At 47.1% G+C, this 18907-nt stretch overlaps 1 long non-coding RNA gene across 1 annotated transcript in view; it reads left to right on the top strand.

The window, feature by feature from the left end:
* The window catches only part of LOC147702104 (uncharacterized), a 95161-nt gene that overhangs the window by 41196 nt on the left and 35058 nt on the right, over positions 1–18907 (top strand). The window contains exon 2 of the long non-coding RNA XR_015297503.1: positions 5613–5721. This is a non-coding gene — a long non-coding RNA (uncharacterized LOC147702104). The remainder of the gene's footprint in view (positions 1–5612; positions 5722–18907) is intronic.

Raw genomic sequence — 18907 nt, 5'->3', positions numbered from 1 at the left:
GTTGTGGAGCGCAAGAGCCCAGTGACATACTTGGTGGACATGAAGACGCCCAGGAACCCTTTAAGGGTCCTACATGTCAACCGCCTCAAGCCCCACTTACGAAGGTCCGAAGTGGGCATGTTGTTGGCAACTGATGACGGAATGGAGGAGGAGTCGGAGCCTCTTCCTGACCTCTTAGTGGCCTGTGAGAAAGACAGGTCAGTGGATGGAGTTAACCTCTCACCCACCCTGACCCCCGAACAACAGGAAGACTGCCGCCAGCTGCTGGGGCAGTTTCCAGACCTGTTCTCCCTGGTTCCGAGTGTCACAGACTGGTGCGTCCATGATGTGGACACTGGAGACCGCTTACCTGTGAAGCATAAGGCTTACAGAGTGACTGACAGGGTCCGGGCCTGCATCAAGGAGGAGGTCTCCAAGATGCTTGCCCTTGGGGTGGTTGAGTCTTCCAGCAGTCCTTGGTCCAGCCCCGTGGTCTTGGTCCCAAAGGCTGCTGAGCCGGGAGCCACACCCGAACTCCGGTTCTGTGTGGACTACAGAGGACTCAATTCAGTCACGAAGACTGACGCGCACCCCATCCCCAGAGCTGATGAGCTCATTGATCGGCTGGGGGCTGCCCGGTTCCTCAGCACGTTTGATTTAACGTCTGGGTACTGGCAGATCGCCTTGACCGATGGGGCAAAGGAGAGGTCGGCATTCTCGACACCAGATGGGCATTTCCAGTTCCGGGTTATGCCATTTGGGATGAAGAATGCCCCTGCCACCTTTCAGAGATTGGTCAACCAGGTGTTGGCTGGGCTGGACGAGTTCAGTGCCGCCTACCTGGATGACATCGCGGTGTTCAGTGGCACCTGGCCAGGACACCTGCAACACCTCTGGGAAGTGTTGATAGCCCTGCGTAGAGCAGGCCTCACAATCAAGGCAAGCAAGTGCCAGATTGGGCAGGGTTCAGTGGTGTACTTGGGACACCAAGTAGGGAGTGGCAAGGTAGCACCCTTGCAACCCAAAATTGAGACCATCCTGGCTTGGGAACCCCCCAAGTAAGCATGGGCGAATTTTGCGGATCTCGCGTTCGCGAATTTTGCGGATTTGCGAACTCGCAATCCGCAAAATCCGCGAATTCCCGCGAATTTGCGGATTTTTTTTTTTTTTGTGTTCGCCCGTGTTTCTGCCAGTTCGCGAGGGTTTTTACAATTTCGCAATTTGCGAACTTACCTGTCGGGTCGCAAGTTTTGCGAACTTGTTGTTTCTACGTGTCCAGCCTGTTTGGGACACTCTTCTTCATCACTGCCACTCTCTGTCACCACTGCCACTCTCTGACTACTCATGCCACCCTCTGGCCCACCCATGCCACCCTCTGTTTCATCACCACACCCTCTGGTTGTCCAGTGTACATTATTTTCGGCAAAGCAAAGCACACCTTCCCTGCCTCAAGTGACCTGAATTAATTTGGGGCTGATTAATGTGTCACAGAATATTTTTTTAGCTGGCACCTGCTTCCTTAGTGCGCCCTGATTAGTGATCTTTTGCACTTGCTAAGTGCTTTCATTGTTGCAAAATTAGTTACAACACCTGCCCTGCCCCAACTGACAATAATGAATTAGGGGCTGATTAATGGATTTTAACTTCCAGCCTGGCTCCTGCTTGTCTCCCTTAGCTGTAATTCAGGACCTTTGTGGCATATGTGTAACTATTCTGAGGTTCAGAGCAGGGTCACATAATAGTTGCAACTGGCAACTGAACTCTGGGGGGGCCCCTCAGGAAGCACTACAGGAAATGGCTACTAATGATGAGCCTGAACTTTTGAACCTGGCAAGTAGTTTCAGTTTTGCTAAGATCGTATTTCTGCAATTTAGCACTTATTCGCGGGGCGCAAAGTTGTACTGGGAAGCCGCGAACTCACGCGAACAGTGCGAGCAGTGCGAGCAAAATCCGCTGCTCGCGGATTTTGCGGGAGATTCGCGAATCTCGCGGATTGCGGATTTCCCGAAAATCCGCAAAATCCGCGAGCGGAACGGATTTTCCGCCCGCGGTGACCCCCAAGACCCAGACTGCGGTGAGAGCCTTCCTGGGGCTCACTGGGTATTACAGGAGGTTTGTCAAGGGCTATGGCACGATTGTGACCCCAGTGACAGAGCTGACTTCGAAGAAGCAGCCCAGGAATGTGATTTGGACTGACACCTGTCAGAAGGCTTTTGACACCCTGAAGACTGCCATGTGCACGGCGCCCGTGCTCCTGGCTCCTGATTTCTCCAAGGAATTCATAGTGCAAACAGACGCTTCAGAGCATGGTGTAGGGGCTGTTCTTTCACAGATGACTGATGAGGGCTTTGACCAACCCGTAGCCTTCATAAGTAGGAGGTTACTTCCACGGGAAAGTAGGTGGAGTGCAATAGAGCGTGAAGCATTCGCTGTGGTCTGGGCGCTGAAGAAGCTAAGACCCTACTTGTTTGGGTCTCACTTCCGAGTTCAGACGGACCACAGGCCCCTCAGATGGTTGATGCAAAAGAGGGGTGAGAACCCGAAACTGTTGAGGTGGTCCATTTCTCTACAGAGTATGGACTTTACGGTGGAATATCGCCCTGGCACCGATCACGCCAACGCGGACGGTCTGTCCAGATTTTTCCGCCTTAGTGATGTGGAACTCCCTGGGGAAGGGTAGTTCCCCCCACATTTCAGCTGGAGGGGACACATGTTAGACCTGGCACCTTGGCGTGAGTTTCCCTTCCACTTTTTGCTGATGTGCCTCCGATGTTTTGCTGGTTTTCCGATACTCAGGGCACTGCGCCACGGCTGACCCGTGCCGCAGTGCAAGTGCTCCCTACTGTAAATTGTACATGTGATTGATGTCCATGATTGGTTCATTGGATTTGCTGTTAGTCCCTAGTAAAGTGCACCAGGAGTGCCAGGGCTTGTAGATGCCAATACTGCTGGTGGGCCTGCAGCGCTGGTTGCGCCACCCACCGAAGCAGCCGTAAAGATGTGTCTGGGAACTGCGACCGCAGAACCCGCGTGCGGTCTCGTACTGTCACGCTAGCTGGGCAAGTGCACCCACTTGCCAGCCCCTGAACCTTCCCTTGACTGCATATTAGTCACCCCTATGGTAGGCCTGCGGGCAGGGTGCATTGCAGGTGTAAGGTAGGACAAGCCCTGATGTGTGTGGCATGTCCTAGTAGTGACTTACAACCAAAATCGTATTTCACTATTGAAGGCTACCTGCTTCCGTTAGGCCAGACTGAGCTGCTGGAATTATTACACCCTATAATCCCAGCAGGCTCAGGGAGCATGGTAGCGAGTCGTGTTTAGTATGCCTGAACTCAGGATGATAAAATATTTCTTGTAGTCAAGTTTATGTTAGTATCCTGGGTTTGCAAATGCTACTTTTAGAAAGTTAGCATTTGCTTGCCTAACCATTTCAACCCGCCTCTGCTGGTATGTGTATCTGACTGTCTGGGATGTGTGAGTGACAGGGCTGGGGGGATGACAGGTGGTGAATGAGCAGATTACACCTTAGTGGGAGGTAGGAGTTTCTCTTGACTCTGGATCTTGCTGTGCTCTACCACCACAATGCTGGCTCCACCCTCCTGGGGAGCGACTGATGACTCAGCCGACACCTGGCCCAGGACGGGCGAAGCCCCATCAACAAGGTGCTTCTGGCTGCCCCTGTCCACACAATGGTGGCTCCACCTCCTGTGGGGCGTCTGATGCGCCTGCCCCTCACACTGAAAGCAGAAGCCGGAGTACACCCACCGGAGTACTCAAGGACTGAAAGTGGCTATGCAAAGGCCCCCCTGGCCTGCGAGAACAAAAGAAATACCGTATAAAAGAAGGAGCCCTGCTCCTTGAAAGTTAGATCCAGTTTGGGCTACAGAAGGAACTCTGCCCGACGAGAAGGACCGTGAAGGACAAGGAAGGGTACGGTCTCTTGCCTGTGTCTGGTGCCTTGCTGCCGAAGGAGAGGAAAAAGGAAAGACTACGAGAAGACTTTTGCTTGACAAGACTTTGTGCCAAACTCTGCTGAAACGATCTCCAAGGGCTTGCTCTGAACTTGCCCCCTGACCAGCGCCCCAGGACCAGTGGGCGCTACATCCTGAAGAAAGCGACTGTGGGTGCTGCTTATCGCCGCAGTACCGACGGAGGAATCTCCTCCAAGGCAACGACATCCACCTGACCACCGTGACCGGGGCCCAAAGCAACCGCGAAAGCAAAGTAAGGACCAGCCGCCGCTGGCCCGAACACCGTGACCGCAACTGCACCGGGAGCCCGAGAGCAAAGCGAAGGAGGACCCGTCCGGTCCGAGCTCTCGAGTTGACTGCACCACGAGCAGCCAATCCACTTGCAAAGACGGACAGTCGCCCTGTGAGAGTCTTCTGGGTCGGTAACTTGCCCGACAGCTCAGCTGTGAGCGCACAGCTGCACCGGCACTTGGCTGGGTACGTCCTGCACTTGAGGACCGTACTGCCACTTGCCATCACCACACCGCCGCCGCCTACAGGGTCAGAGCGAACGACGAGGAAAGGACCCTGCCGCCACAAAGCACCACTGCCCCGGATGACCCGTGACCTGCTCGGCAGAGAGCCGCAACGACCAGCGACCCCGGGAAGGCAACGCGACGTGGGACAGCTCCCCTGGAAGCCGCCCGCTCCACAAGAACTTTGTTGAACTGGCCGGAAGGCCCTAAAGAACACTTATTGCTAGAAAGAACTGTGGCAACTTGAACTAAGTAACTTGGAACCGCTATTTTGAAGTCTGATAACTGTATTCACTTGCCTGCTTGAAGTTTATATAAAGAGATATTTTCACCGAATACAGTTTGGTCTCATTGTGTGGTGGGTTGGTTGTGACGGTGTAATATTGCAAGTGTTTAACCCTATGTGCCCCAAAGATTAGCCTACGACTGCTTAAGCCACACTACCTAGAGGGTAAGCAGAGGTTGTCTGGAAGGTAACCCTCAGCCCTGACGAGGAAGAGAGAGTCCCTGCTTGTCGCTAGTGTCGCCACTGCGCCAACTAGAGCCTCCCCCTTCCTACATGGACATATTGAAAAGGGTGTTCCACTCCATGGCTTTATGTATTAATGTTTTCATAATATGCATCATTGCAATATTTTGGTATGGAAATTATTGTGAATTGTCTTCTCGGGTGGTGGTGTTAGCTAGTAATCTTCATTCGCTAGCACGCAACATCTTCCAGTCAGTACTTTTTCTTTTAAAAAGGAAACATACATTTATTGCACACACACAACTAAATACTCATGTAAAATGACAAAGTTATACAGCAGGTAGATGAAAATACATGTGGCTACACCGATGTATCACATTTGACACCTAGTGGGTCATGACCCCAACCTATAGCTGATGCTAAATCACAAAGTAAGGGGATTTAGGGCAGGGCTGTTAGCTTTGCCAAGGTGTGATCACATCAGTATATAAGTTAAGCCTATTGGCTTTGTCAAGGGGCCACCACAGCTCCAAACATAATAATCACGTCTTATGAAATCATGTTTAAATGCATTCATTATGAATATAAACATTTCTATGTTAGTAAATATTTCAGTGAAGCATTTGTATTCAAAGCATCAAATATGTGTTAGAGTCTTTCTTTTACTCCCTTTAGGCTGTCTAATGCGACCATCGGAACAATCACAAGAGGTCCCCGCATTCCAACTGAAGAGCATACAACTCCAGCTCAGAGTGCCTTACAAAATATGGAAACCTCTTCTGGGGTAATGTATTAATTGACCCCGGAGACTCAATATGTTTTTAAATAGATTATGGGGAAGCTGGTGCCCATCTGCAGCCCACCAAACACTACTACATGAATGGAGGTGGTGTCCCTGCCCTTTTGGGACCACCGCAGAATTGTTGGATATGTACATGAGCCCACCTCTGGAGCTCGTGCATACTTTACTAGCAGCTGGTTTTTCCTTTCTGGGTAGACTCGCCTAGCAGGGCTCTGTTGGTTTTTATCTTTTCTCTTTTACTCAGGAGGTATGGGGAGCCCACGCCTCTGCTGCTGAGCCGGCTCCCTGTTTGGCCAGCACAGTCCATTGCCGGCGCGAGAGCTGGTGTGATGATGCTTTCCCCACCTGCGTTCTCGCAGGTAGTTTGTTGCCATGCTATGTCTCCCGCGCTCTCCCCCGTCATGGGCACTTGGAGCAAGGGGTGGCAAACCTTCAGTGCGGGGTGCAGCATCGCTCCACTCGTTCACTGGCCTCTGCTTGACTGCTTGTTTCTGTGTTGTTCTGGACCTTGGGATGGGGCCCCAGGCCCCTTAATTAGTGTGCCTGCCCAGGGGGAAATAGGGCCTCCCAGGGGAGGGGGGTGAAGGGGCTGTGCAATTCAGAGGAAGAGTTCCCATCCACACCGGCTCCACCAGTAAAAAATAAGCATTCGTTATGTGCAGATCCCTGGGCCCTGACCCACCACGGGGGTATTTTTTTAAATAGCGGCAGAGCGCCTTGCGCTCCATTTCTCTTATGGGGTCAAAGGTCAAATCTTCAACCAGCATATCTTTAGCCTGGTGTGCCAATTGCATCAAACATTGGCTTGTTTTGCTCGTGGTGGGAAGCCTAAGACATTAAGAGGACTCTCATCAGGCTTCCTGATTTCAAGATGGGAACACTTTACTGGAAGCTTGGTTTTCTGGCTTCCAGCACCAGCCTTCTCCTCAACCTAGCTCCTGGAACTCATCTCCTGCAGGCGGGGGCACCTTGCTTAGTCCCTCTGCTACCAGTCAACAGAGCACCCTCCTGCCTGCACTCCACAGGCCCCATTGCCTCATGGTGTCTGGAAGGGCAGGGACATTTAAATCCAAATATTTCTCAAACTGAGTCTCAAAGGCATAGGGGGCCAGCGCCTCCAGCTCTGATGAGACCCATCACAAGAAGCAATATCAGAGGGCCAAGGGGCAAGCAGAGGATACTAGGCCCAATTGTAGGGGTTGAGGTGGCCATTTGCTCCTGCTGTCCCTGACATGCTATGGGTCCTAAGCACCTGGGCCAAGTACTCCTTCCTAGAATCTCAGTGGTAGCAGGGGTTGAGCAGTCCAAGGCTTCTCGGGGAGAGGTAGACACAAGGGAGTGAACACAGTCTATATTACAAACATTTTAGAAGGGGGTCCAAGGGAACGTTTAAAGACCATATACAATCACACTCCCCATACGAACTGTAAATACACGAATAAATGATTGTGGGTCTAAGAAAAAATTGTTGAGTTAGGCCTGACTAACAAAGGAAGACATTATGACAAGAAAGAAAAGATCAATCAAGTACCACAGGATATCTCCACAATTGTAAAGGTACCCACCAGTTTTCCTAGACCCACAATCATTTATTCGTGTATTTACAGTGAACACAGTCTGACATCCCAAAATGCTTGCACAGGGGTGTGGAATTTAATAAAATATCTGCTTGTCCACGGAGAAGGTTGCTTCATAAAGCCTCTTGTCCTATAACAAACTCCACTTGCCCCTTTGGTGCTTTGTAGTGCGGCGACAAATTATGGCAGTAATCTCGTTATATAGGAGCTCTGATATATAGCCTCTCTGATTATGCCAGGGCTCATACCAAAGTAGTGTTTGAATACTTGCAATCCCCTTAAGTTGTCACGCTTCCGCTGATCTACATACTGGGGCTGAAGGTAGTGGTAAGCAATTGTTCCAGGGTTAGAATGCCCTTGTGAGTCTGTGTAAACCTCCTAACTTGAAACTTGACACTTTAAACGGATTGTAGCGACCTGCTGTTTGCCTGCTGGAGGATTGCGGCGGACCAGCTGCCCTGTGGATTTATCCCTCCTCTTCTTGACCTCACGACTCGCCGGACCCGCTTCGCGGGTCCCGCAGCGCGTCGTTTCATCAGAGGGCTGCACCGGGAGCTGAGGAGGAGCGCGGGGGTCAGGCAAGTGAACCGGCGGGGCTGCGAGCAAGGCAGGGGACTCCAGTGACCAGGAGCCCCTGCGCGCCCAACCAGTAACACCTGGGCTGCTCTCCCCGCTGGCCACGCCCCCCGCCAACGGAGACAAAAGCTGCTTCCACACCAACGCCTGTGGGACACTTTAAACGGATTGTAGCGACCTGCTGTTTGCCTGCTGGAGGATTGCGGCGGACCAGCTGCCCTGTGGATTTATCCCTCCTCTTCTTGACCTCACGACTCGCCGGACCCGCTTCGCGGGTCCCGCAGCGCGTCGTTTCATCAGAGGGCTGCACCGGGAGCTGAGGAGGAGCGCGGGGGTCAGGCAAGTGAACCGGCGGGGCTGCGAGCAAGGCAGGGGACTCCAGTGACCAGGAGCCCCTGCGCGCCCAACCAGTAACACCTGGGCTGCTCTCTCCGCTGGCCACGCCCCCCGCCAACGGAGACAAAAGCTGCTTCCACACCAACGCCTGTGGGACACTTTAAACGGATTGTAGCGACCTGCTGTTTGCCTGCTGGAGGATTGCGGCGGACCAGCTGCCCTGTGGATTTATCCCTCCTCTTCTTGACCTCACGACTCGCAGGACCCGCTTCGCGGGTCCCGCAGCGCGTCGTTTCATCAGAGGGCTGCACCGGGAGCTGAGGAGGAGCGCGGGGGTCAGGCAAGTGAACCGGCGGGGCTGCGAGCAAGGCAGGGGACTCCAGTGACCAGGAGCCCCTGCGCGCCCAACCAGTAACACCTGGGCTGCTCTCCCCGCTGGCCACGCCCCCCGCCTATCACCAATTGGAAACATAGCTGTAGTATATCAAGAGTGTAGTACCTCCGCTTCGCGGGAGCGAGCGGGAGAAGCCCGGGACAAGGGCGGGGCCGTCTAAGGCCGTCCAAGGACGTACAAGGTCGGGTCGGGGCTACCTCCCTTTCTTTTTTACTATCGATCCCAGATTGTTCCATTATCAATTTTTTAACTATTCTTTTATAAATCTTGGCACTACAAATTGTGCCTTTTTTAACTCTCATGATGTCCACACGCTCAGGGAAGGGCAGACAGATTACCGTTAAAACAAACAATGGTAAAGCCACTGGAACATTGGATGATTTTATAAGCCGGGCAACTGGAATTTTAGAAAAGGAAATTGCCCTCACAGAAAAGCGTCTATCACTTGACCTGATTACAGGAAAACGCTCGTCCCTGGGGAATATTGCATTGAAAATTACCCCTACTAAACTACCTACTCCTGAGCAAAGTTTACTTTGTTCTGATAGTAATTTAGAGGCTAGCCCAAATCTAGAGATAATCCCTGAGTCACAGACAGTCCTGATAGCAGACCCAGGGGATTCCCAAGTTGAAGCATCTACACTTACTCCCATACCCATTTCACCAGATATTACGGGGGTAAATGTTATAGATAGCAACCCGAGTAATTTAAGTAATAATGGGCCTACCCTTACACAAGATCAGACAGTGGTATCTCAGCAGGAACCCCATAACCCAAATAAACGTAAGAGAGGTGGCACTCACAGGAAAGGGGCAAAACCAAAGTTAGCGAAGTCAGTACCATCTAAAACCCTAACAATCCCTACTAAGCAAAAGGGTCCCCAATTAGCTGACATGGGACAGAAAACTTTCTCCTTTAATACCAACAACAATGACCGCCTTCTGGGGGAAATTGAGAAACTAGTTCAGATGCTCTTGTTACCTGTTTTAGAGAAAATTCAGATTGTTAATCTGAAGTTAGATCAACTGGAACACATTATTTCTCTTAATACTAATTCTCTTGAAACTCTAGCAAGTAAGAATAAATTGCCTGAAGGGGGGGGTATAAGCAACAAGAATAAAAACTGTAATGTCAACAATAGTGACCCAAAAAAGGGGAGTGAGAATAAAAATATGAACAAAAACGCTAAAACACCCATAACTGCTAACCCTAAGGTGGTACCGGTCCCTCTAGTTCGAACAAAACCTATACCACAACCCCGTTCTAAACCTGTTTTGGTGGATGTTGTAGGGACATCTGGTCAAAAAAAGGGCAACGTGGCATCAACGACGGAAGCCGCGACCCCCAAACAGGGAAGTACCCAAGGGCGAAAACAAACAGGTTTACAGGGTTCCGTAAAAAATACAAAAAGTATTGATAGTGAGACAGTATATAGAAAGAAACCACCACCCTTGAACTTGCCGCCAGACTCAGCCCCTTTTATGGTAATACTTACCGGAGTACCCCCACTCCTTCCTAATAAAACAGAATCTACCCAGGAACTAAGAAACAAAATAACACATTGGCTTAACATTAACAGACCACTCCCCTCTGACTCTAAAACAAATATACTTAGTGTACGTAGAGTCCCCTGGGTGGGCCCGAGTGAGAAGGATCTCGAGGGGGATTGTATCCTGATCAATTTTAGTAACACCTGGGTAAAAGATATCATCTGTAGTAAACCGAGATTTGCTAGAGTTGGGGATATCCAGTGTATAGGTCTGGAGTATTTCTACCCAAGTCTGAATTTTGTACCCCAAACCCTCCCTTACAAGAATGCTAGGCAGGTATTTAACAATGAAATGTATCCTATGTGGACCCACAGAAATAGGGCTATATGGCCAAGCCAGAACAACTGGGGACTCTCCCAACAGAGTGATGCCTTCTCCTGGGGCCCAATCCATAGTAATAACAATTACCCCCTGCAAGCTTGGCATAACAACTTAAGACCAAGGTATCAGGGAGAGGACTATGTAGGATGGCCCCCAAATAATGTCCCCTTGAGAAATCGCTTTAACCCACTTGTAGGTATGGAAGAGATCGATTGACCATCACAAGATCCTCCTAGGATTATGGATAATCCAGCAATAGGAGAACCTAGCTTGTGGGAGAAGGGGGAAAGTGGCAATGACAACTCACTGGAGATTGCTCCCACCGATGATGACCAAACTTCCGATGCTCAAGCTCTTAAGGTATCTTCTGCCAGAGAATGTGATTCAAGTCCAATCCTTTTTGGGAACAATCTAGAAGTAGTAACAGAACCAGACATGAGACACAAAAATGATCAAAAGATGGGCCTAATCTCGTGGAATATTGCTGGACTTGCATCAAGACTTGAGGACGAGGCATGGCTGGACTTTGTGGGGGACTGTGACATCCTGTGCCTGCAGGAAACATGGAGTAGAACTGCCCAGAGTATGGAGGGTTTTCAAGCTTTTAACACCTTAGCAATACCCTCTTAAATGGGCAGGGCAAAAGGTGGTTTAATGTCAGCAACCTCCTTAAAATTATGTAAACTTGCGGCCTCTATAATAGTTGATTCACCTTGGTTTCAAGTGTTGATGCTGGTTAATTTGTTCCCTGAACCATTGTTGTTGATCAATTGGTACTACAATATCTTTGACAACAACGAGACAACTGTAATTTCAGAACTAGAAAGGGCCATAGCTGGGGTACGTCAAGAACAACCCCAACTATTTGTTATCTGGTTGGGAGATTTTAACTGCTCATTATGTGCCCATGGTGATTCAAAGGTGTGTGGTTTGACAGACTCACATGATCAACCGCTGTCACATTTCAAACACACACCTCAGGGGGATGCGTTAAATAATATCATTATTTTAAATGATTTATGCATATTGGAGCCCTGGGTTGGCCCAAACTCTGTGCCTATACCGACGTTTCAGGGAACTAGGGGCACTATGAGTTTCATCGACTTTGTAATTGTCTCTAGTGGGCACCTTTCCTATGTCGATAAGTTGGAAGTAATACCTAATGCTGCCAGTGACCACAATCCTTTAATTCTAACCTTGTTTTGTCCGGTTAAACCCAAACATTCTATCTGGGAGCAACCAGTAAAGTATAGTAAAAATCAAGGTATCACCCTTAAATGGGGCAAAATAGACGCGGTGGGTCTTGAGGCAGAGATCCTAAATGGATATAGTGCTGAATATGAGGCCTGCCTCATACCTACAACCAGTCCAGAAGAGGTTATAGGTAATTTTGAATCCCTATGTGAGCATGTAGCTGAGCGCCTAATAAAACCAATAGGTAAAAATAAAAAGTTAGGCCCCAGATGGTTTGATGCTGCATGTTCAGCAACACAGAGATCGCTGAAAGCAGCGTTAAAACAAAAACCTAGGGATATAGAATCGGTTAGAGCAGCTAGATTAGCTCATAAAGAAGCTATTAAATCAAGGAAGTTGGGTTTAAAAAATCAAGCCTGGGAAGACTTAGAAAAGTCAACAGAATTGAAGGATAGCAGACTTTTCTGGGAAGTCATCAATCCCCCTCTTTGCAAATAATGATATGGATAATATTGTGATGGAGATTGACTGTGATTCATGGGAAACTCACTTTGGGAACATTTTTAATCCTCATAAAATCCAACCAAGCGTGATATCGTCAGGAGATGTAAGGGTACCTGTGGTTCCCCAATCTTCCCTTTCCCTGAGTTTATCGTTGACTCTGCAAGAAGTGGAGGATGCGTTATTAAAAGGCACATCATTAAAAGCACCTGGCCCCGACCGAGTACCTTTGGACTTTTTTTAAGCACAATGTCAAAGTCTGGGCACCTGTGTTGTTGAATGTTTTTAAAGCAGTTGTCACTAGCCATATCCCGGCATCCTGGAAGGAGGCAGTGGTGGTGCCAATTTTTAAGAAGGGCGATAGATCAGATCCCCGATGATATCGCCCAATCTCTTTAATTGACGCATCATGTAAGATTTTGGGCAGGGTTATTTTAGCACGATTAGAATCATGGGCGGATTCGGTGGGTCTCATTGTAAATTCCCAATATGGATTTAGAAAAGGCAAAGGCACTGTTGAACAGTGCCTTAATTTAGCCCTAATTATTGGGAAATACACAAAGGCAAGAAAATCTTCAATTCATCTTGCCTTTATGGACCTATCAAGTGCATTTGACACTGTGTGTCGTAGTAAGTTGTGGCAAATGATGGAGGAAATGGGTTTCGAGGAACCCCTGGTCACTCTTCTTCGCAGACTTCATGAATCTACTACGGTGGCCATAAGGTTTGGGCCAGGGGGAGAGAAAACCAAGTCCATTCCCTCGACCGAGGGTGTCCGACAAGGATGCATATTAGCTCCTTTTTTATTCCTTGTATATACTAATGGCCTGGAAAAATACTTGTTGGACCATTGCCATGATTTCCCAAAAGTCAATGGCAGAAGCATTCCAATGCTTTCCTATGCCGACGATACTGTACTCATGACACTTACTGCAAATAGTATGCAGCACTGCCTTGATGCCTTTCACAAATTTATGTTGGACCTAGATCTTAAAGTGAATTTTGCTAAGTCTTTTATCATGGTCTGTGGCCCGAAGGGCACCAAGAGCAGAAAGTTTGCAGTGAGTACCTCCGTCATTGACAAGGTTGAAAATTTTAATTACTTGGGAAACCTTTTTAATCACAAATTAAGTTGGGCACCGTTAATGAAGACACGAGTCCAGAGTGCTAGTCGCTCAATAGAGGGATTGTTCCGCTTCTGTGGCAAATTAGGCCAAAAACCCATTACACATTTAAAAACTCTGTATAAAGCCAAATGTCTGTCGATTGCCACCTACGGGGCAGGGGTCTGGGGGACAGATAGCCCCGACACGGTACAGATTATGGAAAACAAATTTTTAAAACGTGTCTTGGCCATCCCATCAGGCTCCTCAAACAAATTCGCCCATAATGAACTAGGTTTAAATTATGTAAGTGACATTATTCGTCTTTCGCCTCTATTGTTATGGGGCAAAATATGGTTATCGGAGGATTTACAGCTCACTAAGGATATCATCCAGGACTGTTTAAAATTGTCAACTATGAATCAAATCCCCTGGCTATCCTACGTAAATGAAATGTTTCATAAAATAGGTTTGGGTGATACCTTTGACAATCCTGAAAATATACAGGGAGATATTAAAAATGTAATTAAATCGAATTACTGGAAATCTTCGATTGTAAATTGCATGGACAGCCCCTATGCCCCCAAGGCTGCCTTACAGCACCAGTTTTATCTGACCTTCACAAACCATGTACAATGGCGTTTTTACTTGACAAGATTTAGGCTACATACTTTGCATTTTCTTTTTGCATTCCCTATACAGAGGGGCTGGTGTGAGGAACTCCCCCCTTGCAACTGTAATAACAAAGATAGCCAAAACACAATGCATCTTGTTCTTTTTTGTTCCTTATATAAAGACCCGAGAACCAGGTTTCTCAAACCGATTCTCAAGGAAAAACAAATACGCCATCACAAAGAGGGTTATGATTTCTTAATATCTCTGTCATCCCCTACAGTCTGTTGTGCAATGTTGAACTTCATACGCGTATCACTCCAGATTAGGAAACGGTATGGCTAAAATTTTGCCCCAAGAATCAGACCACTTGATATGTACACTTTATATTCCTGCACCGTGGTTCTTTTTTACTTGTTCCTAAAAATACCCTTGCTCGATGAATTATGTACTACCCAGAGATGATTAATTTAACGTAATAATATGGTTATGTGACTTTACCTGCCAATGAATTTTCATAGTGCCATAAACTGTAAAACTGCCTTTTATAATGAATTTTTACTGTTTGTTGTAAATGTATTTCTACTTTTATGATTCTTTGCATTGAATCGAATAAAGTTTTGAAATGAATGAATGTTTTAAGGCTTTTAAACAACTCTTATCTAATCTTTTCCAATACTGAGAAATGTTGGAAATTTACTCCTGACAATGGCAGACGTAAACCTGCTTCCAGAGTTGGGAAAAAAGTGGTTGGAGGTAAAGTGAACATGCATATTTGCTTATGCTTAAATGCAGTTCACAAATATTTTCTAGGAGTACTATTTCTTGTCCTACTTCAGTACATTCTTGGGAACTCACAAAAGCCCTTTAGCTGCATTTAATGGAAGGATATATACCATGGGTGCACTTTTGAGACTTTCTTTAATAATTGGGCCCCTAATTTGATCTGAGGCGTTTTCCATGACCTTTTGCGTTTATTAAAATTCTTTCTTTCTCTCTGTATTGCCTGGCTTCACTGTGAGTTACAGCATTCTGCTCTTTCACAAGAAGCATATTGGCACACAAAGTCGTTTTGTTCAGTGTCAGTAACTACTGTGGCAGTGTGTGCTTTTTGAGACTAAAATATGTTTTTGCTTTTGCCAGTGTTTGTTATAATGGTGAGCAATAAACCATCACTGGGTTTGGGCTCTCCACAGTAAGGCCAAGCGACTGGCCAATATAGAACGAAACAAATACCAATACTGTTGTCACTACTTGTCTCCTTACTCTTTCAATACATGCGGATTATAACAACATGTACAACCACACTTTGTTAGGCAGAATACATCTCTTTCTTTTTCTTTTTTCATTTTATATTTTTTGTTTGGTTAGTTTTCACCAATTTTATCTTTTCAACCTATATTTTCCACATACAAAAATTTCTTTTCATAATCAAAATATTACACTTTCTCCACATTCCCAAAAATTCTCATACTCATCACTGTTTCAACCATCCGTCATTCACTCACATACATACACAACCTCTGTACAAATTATTTACATATACATTACAAGTTTCATTATTCACAAAATGGCCATAGACAATTATTCTGATAATCACATGAATTTGGAGCAAATCAAAACTGTGTTTATAATCTTATGGCTCAACAAATATGGTCTACGCGTTTCGAACTTATGACCGATTTTAAGTTCTCTTCAGAACTGAAGCTGTGAAAAAATAAACAAAACATCTCTTTAGAAACTAATAGCAAGTGTTTTGGAAAGATGGCTCTACCACTATTTGCGTATGCCTCTTACCTCGAATGAAGGAAGCTTTTCTCTATTACCTCGACGTTGGACAATCTGCATAAACAACAAATGCTTCTTTAGTCACCTTTATATTCTTATTTGAAATGACACAATCATTTCTGTTGGCAATCATACTTCAAACTTACCTGTTTCTAGTGGTGGGAGGAGTATACACTCTTTGTTTTTTAAGCGATAGCCCTGAAAAGGAGGAATTAAGGTTTAGAAGTGTTGCGCTAGGCTGGAGATTCGATACTAAATTTGGTTGCACTCAAAATCGGAACTTACTTGTTTCAAGGTCTCTCGCCGTGTGTAAAGTGTGGAAGATTGCTAGCATTCAATGGCAGCCTGTAATGGTAGGACCTCATTAATCTTTCTGTTAAGCAGAGTTAAAAACCTATGCTCTGCACGCGTTTAATCACACATACTTACCTTTTTTTGGCGTCCTCGAGGCCGGAATTGTTTTTGTCCGTTTCTCGTTTTGCCGCGAGATAGTCTAAGCGTGGGTTTTGCCGGGCTTAATATGTGTCCACTACTTCTTGATTCGCTGGCATTTTTGTACAGATTTTTATACTGGAACCATTTGTCAGTAGTGCAGTCAGAGCTTACAACATTCACTTAGAGCACTCACCCTAATAAAATAGGCTTTCAATTAATGAACCATAAATACAAGTTTGAACAGCATTAACATAGGGACAAAAATATTACCTTAAGTGCAGACAGTGCCTTTCCCTGATCCATACTGTAAACTGACAGCCAAAGGGTTTGTGCTGCAGGGGGTTGGGTCTACTTGTCTCAAGGACAACATACACATGAAAACTTGTTGCCCTTAACCACAAACAATACGTCCTGGGCGTTGGGCCATGGAATTCTACATGCCTGCGTGCTGCAGTAAATGATTGTCCTGTTAAATACTTGCTGTCATGAAAAAAGTAGTTTTTTATACTGACCACAAAGTAAAATATGCCATTCATAAACAACAGCAACACAAAAAGATTGGGCTGGAAAGATTGGGCTGGGCTGTTCCCATGGGGAGCAGGGCCAAACTGATTTGCATATGACTAGGTCCAAAACTGGAGTGGCATATGAGCAAAGAAACAATGAATTTAACCCAGATCTGTGACTGGGGGTGAATGTTTGACAATGTTCAGCATTTTGTCCATCATCTTTTGGTGTTGCCATTCAGAAATAATACACCTAGTCCCTGAGGTCAGGGCTCTAATGTTTCATAGGCAGGTCCCTGAGTCCACTCCCTTCAAGCTAAGATAGTGGTTTTTCCCCATTCACTATAGGTGACATTCAGGCTAAGTCGCACTTTGTATTAAAGTTGAGTATTCCAGTGCTGCAGCACTACCTAGCAAGCAAGTATCTGGCCCCAAATCAGTCTTACCCGTACTAGCACAATCCGAGAAACTGGACTCTCTGAGTGCGCCCCATCTGTGGGTGCTCAGACTCTCTGAGTGTTCTTCCTCTATGGGTGCTCGAGCTGTAGAGGCTGTCTCCGGCAAGTCTTTCTCAGGCAACCCAGCCAGCCAGGCTGTGCTCAGCTTTCCCAAAGTTTTCCCCACACATTGTCCTGCAATAGCCAGGGTGTTCTTGTTGCTCCTCCAAGCCGAGTACGTTCTTTGGTTCTTCCCACCGGTAATGGGGGTGGAGGGAATTTTATTGACCTTGGTCCTCCATCATTGCTCAGGCCTACCCGGATCACCACGGCGTCCTCTCTCTTCTGATGACAATCCAAACCAACCCACACTTCTTGTTTGGTTCCGGTGGACCCTTCTGGGTTATGGGATCAATGTATCTCCACTGCACATGGGTTACGGCCTGCTCAGCATGCTCAGTACTCTTCATAGAGCCAACCACGTATGCCACTTAACACGCACACGGGCTACAGCCTACTCAGTAAAGCAGAACTTTTCACCTGTCATACAAGGTTGCGACTTAACGCTGCACATGGACGATGATCTATTCGATACAGCAGCAATCACAGCTCCCTAGTAGGTGGCCCTTCTTGTGCATATGGGGGATGCTGACTTTCGATGTACATTGCACACGGGCAACGACCCGATTGGTGCAGCAGCCATCTCCTCACACCACACTAAGGTAATCCACTCACCAGGAATCCCCAATGGAACTTGCTCCCTCCAGTGCTCTCCTCTTCCTTACAGGGCACACACTTGTGCTCCAAACTTCAGGACAGGTGGCTTTGGATTCCCTAGGTGATGTCCCATCACCCAGCTGGGAGATTAGCAGGCTGTAGCCCCCAGTCTGGATCACAGGCAGAAGTTTTTCAGAACTTCTCTTTCTCACACAGCCCGACTCCCTGCTTGACAGCTGACAATTTTTGGGGTCCCAACCTCCCCTTCTTAAAGTCCATTTCCAGACACCTAATTTAGAGTCTGAATCTTTGAAGTTTATGTTGGGGGTCTGCTTCCTTTTGAAGTGCCCACTGTTCTGGTCTTTCTTCCTCCAGAAAGCAATCTGTCAAAGAAGCAGCAGTTCCAAATCTGATAGCCCCACAATCCAGGCCATCGAAGTGACTAGAGGTTTACACCTGGATGTCAGCTACAGTGATACGTGTATCAAAGGGTTACCCCAGGGCCTCAGCCCTACTCTTATAATTCTGTTATCAGCCCTATCCCCTTCCTTGTGATCTCTCTCTAAGTCAAAGAGCACCCTTCGAAGTGTGCTTGAGAGCCAGGCTTCCTTCAGTGTGCCCCACGCAGCTTACAGGAATGTAACAATACACACATCTGTCTGGGGGAATTCCTCTACTTTCTCTCCTCATGTTTCACCATGCAGGCCTGGCTATCCCTCTTTCCTGTGTGTATCCCGAAATGGAACTCAGAATATTCCATGTATTCTATCCTTCACAGGCATATGTATATAGCATATGTATACACGTACTACACAGTACTAAATCCTTGTTTAATTGTACCAGCCACAGGCACACATGCACCTAGCACATGTAGATAATATACACACAAGGCACAATACTGCATTATCCCTGTATTATACCACTAATAGGCCAACGCGTGTACTGCTCAGCATTACATATCAAACCAGTGTAGGCCAAGGGGGAGCTTAACACAAAGCAGTGGAATTTTAAGTAAGTGAGTGAGCCTTTAGGTCTCCCTCTAGTGACACAGGTAAAAACGACGTATTCATTCCTACTGCTCACTAAACGTTATGCTGGCACCACTGCTCTCTTGATGCTT

The sequence above is a fragment of the Lissotriton vulgaris genome, chromosome 7 (genome assembly GCF_964263255.1).
Source record: "Lissotriton vulgaris chromosome 7, aLisVul1.2, whole genome shotgun sequence".
NCBI classification, from domain to species: Eukaryota; Metazoa; Chordata; class Amphibia; order Caudata; family Salamandridae; genus Lissotriton; species Lissotriton vulgaris.
The sequence above is the reverse complement of the archived record's forward strand: the minus strand, read 5'-3'. Positions and strand labels throughout refer to the sequence as shown.